At 46.0% G+C, this 3,257-nt stretch overlaps 1 pseudogene; it reads right to left on the minus strand.

Annotated features, from left to right (window-relative positions):
* Positions 1–1,088: 1,088 nt before the first annotated feature.
* Positions 1,089–2,382, minus strand: LOC122310451 (annotated as a pseudogene).
* Between the last annotated feature and the right edge of the window lie 875 nt (positions 2,383–3,257).

A 3,257-nucleotide genomic window follows, 5' to 3' on the forward strand; every position in this document is an offset into this window, starting at 1 on the left:
CTTTGCCTATTTCATTAACTTCTAATCCCCATATTGGATTATCCATATATTCTTTATATAATAACAAAATAATATTAATTCATTTTTAAACTTTTTAAAATTATTCGATTCTATTATATTTTACCATTATATTGATTATATGTTAATTAGTAATAATATTATAGCCCTAAAAAAACAATTGCAACCAAATCATGGTAGGAACTAATGAAGAAAATATTTTTTTATTCATTTTAATTGTGTTACATTAACTATCAAATTTGACCCACAGCACTAGCTAACTTACTATAACAAAAGGTTATCCCCTTTTACATTTGCCTAATCTAATACATTATTTTAAGACTCTATTAGCCAAAACAACAACAACCCCCAAACAAAACAATTGAATTTGCAGTTGAATCGAATGATAGTATTGCTATTACAACAATTAACATACAATCATGCCCTCTTTATGATGATAAGAAAGTGAAAAGTAAGTGATTAATTGGACCCAACTAGTCTTCTTTTATGGACGAGCACAACTCAAAGAATTTGTCCATTGCCACCCGACTTGATCCCTGTCCTCATTGAGTAAAGCCTTGACCTCATTTTTCGTACCCAATATTCTCTCCTTGATCAGCTTGCCTTTGTCCGAGCCCATCAACTAGTCTCTGACTCGCTTCTCCACCTCAGTTGTGCTCACAGACCTGTCCTCCGACTCCTCCATTGGCAAGGCAATCCTCATATCTTTCACCATTGAAACCCTACAGATTCTTTGCTCGGCGTAGAGCGGCCAACTGATCATCGGCACACCCGCGCATATCGATTCCAATACCGAGTTCCATCCACAATGTGTCACAAAACCACCCACCGCCTCGTGATTCAATACATTCACCTGTGGTGCGAGTCCTTGATCAGCTTGCCTTTGTCCGAGTCCATCAACTCTCTGACTCGCTTCTCCACCTCAGTTGCGCTGACAAACCTATCCTCCGACTCCTCCATTGGCAAGGCCATCCTCATATCTTTCACCATTGACACCCTACAGATTCTTTGCTCGGCGTAGAGCGGCCAACCGGTCATCGGCACACCCGGGCATATCGATTAATCCAATACCCAGTTCCATCCACAATGTGTCACAAAACCACCCACCGCCTCGTGATTCAATACGTCCACCTGTGGTGCGAGTCCTTGATCAGCTTGCCTTTGTCCGAGTCCATCAACTCTCTGACTCGCTTCTCCACCTCAGTTGCGCTGACAAACCTATCCTCCGACTCCTCCATTGGCAAGGCAATCCTCATATCTTTCACCATTGACACCCTACAGATTCTTTGCTCGGCGTAGAGCGGCCAACCGGTCATCGGCACACCCGGGCATATCGATTAATCCAATACCGAGTTCCATCCACAATGTGTCACAAAACCACCCACTGCCTCGTGATTCAATACCTCCACCTATGGTGCCGAGGACTTCACTACCAGTCCCCTCTCCTTGGTCCTCTCCAAGAAACCCTCAGGAAGCAACGAGTCCAAGTCCGGGTCAAGGTGGGCTGAGGTGGCCAAGCTATGTTCCTGATCAGTAGGTGGATTGCGTACCACCCACAAGAATCTTGTGCTTCTCTTTTCCAACCCTATGGCCATCTCTTTCAGCTGTTCAATGGAGAACAACCCCAAGCTTCCAAAACATAAAAATACAACGCTCTAACTCAGTTGCAAGTCCAGCCACTTTAAGCATTCAGGCACGATCTCGTTACCTCCAACACTTCTTTTATCACCTGATGCTAACAGTGGCCCTACGTAGTAAATAGGAGGTGTGGGACCGTCAGGGATGCATAGCCCATTTGATATTGCTCTGATAGCTCTCGACTCCAGGGATTCAAAAGAGTTTACGAGTATTCCTGCTGATTTAGCCATTTTGATCGAGGAGTCTAGAAAGTACTCGTAGGCCTTGTCAAAACGGTCAAGTGCAGGCTTCGGCATATCCCAGGATGGTACGGGTGGTACGCCAGGAACTTCAACAAGGGCGTTGAGATCTTTGAAGCTTTTTGGTGGTGTTTCTGTGTAAGGTTGGGAAATATAGAAATGAAGCCAGACAACTAGCAGAGGAAGTATAGAAGTAGTAGCCAGGAATGTTGAGGTTGGCCGCAACAGAGAGAGCATGAGTGCAGAAGAAGTACTCCATGATGAGGGCATGGATGGTGCAGCTTTCGGAGATAGACAAGAGAGATTGATGAACATTAGGGTTGTTGAGACGGAGGAGCTCAAAGATAAGGGTTTCACGGTGGAGAGAGGTGGTGGATGGGAGAGTAACGTTGGGGAGAATGTGAAAGGTGATGGAAGGGATGGTGGCAGAGACAAAGGATATGTAAGGAGCCGTGGAACCAGCATTGTAGGGTTGAGGGGCAACGAGTATGTGAATGGTGAGGGAAGTGTTGAATCAACCCAAGTATGAAGGGCTACACATGCACCGTTTTCTCTCTTGGTTTATTGGGCACCGTTTGGTGCTTTGTTTTATTAGGCACCTCCCCTAACATTATGCAGCAATCTGCTGCACCGTAGAGGTCTGCTCTCCTATAAATAGGAGAGCTTAATTGTGCAGAGAGTGGGGCGTGGCAGCAGCTTTGGGGGAGAAAGAAAAACAGAGGGAAAGAGGGACGTGAGGGAGAGATGAGAATTTGTAGATTTATTTGTAAATCTTGTACAAATTCTATAAAAGAGGCTCCAGTGGACGTAGGTAATTTGCTGAACCACTTAAATATCGTCTTGTGTGATTTTCGGACTGGCCGGAGGCACAACAATTGGTATCAGAGCTCTGGTTCGAGCTATCTAAAAATTCAAGTTGCTCAAAATAAATTTTTGACAACTCCAGGGTGTTCCTCGTGTCAAGACGAATCCGTTGCCGCAAACAGAATCGAAAACGGAAGTCGGACGAGCACACACGCGCCTCTAGAAGATCGGCGCGTGCATCTGCTGCAACCCACACGCCCCCACGCACATCGGAGGTTGAAGACGAGTGATCCACATGCTCCCACATGTCCCCACATGCTCCAGAGGAGGAAGACACGTGTCAGACATGCGCCCACGCGCTCTCATGCGCCATACAGAGGTTTAGCGCGTGTATCCCACACGCACACGGACTGTAGCGCGTGTGATCAACGCGCTAACGCGCCGCCCAGACGCTCGGCATCCCACGCACCAGACAGATCAGAACCGTCCACTTTTCAGATATTTTTTGGGCTAGATCTAAGCCATTCGGAGTCCGATTTCAATGATCAAATAGTGCTT

The sequence above is a fragment of the Carya illinoinensis genome, chromosome 5 (assembly GCF_018687715.1).
Source record: "Carya illinoinensis cultivar Pawnee chromosome 5, C.illinoinensisPawnee_v1, whole genome shotgun sequence".
Lineage (NCBI taxonomy): Eukaryota > Viridiplantae > Streptophyta > Magnoliopsida > Fagales > Juglandaceae > Carya > Carya illinoinensis.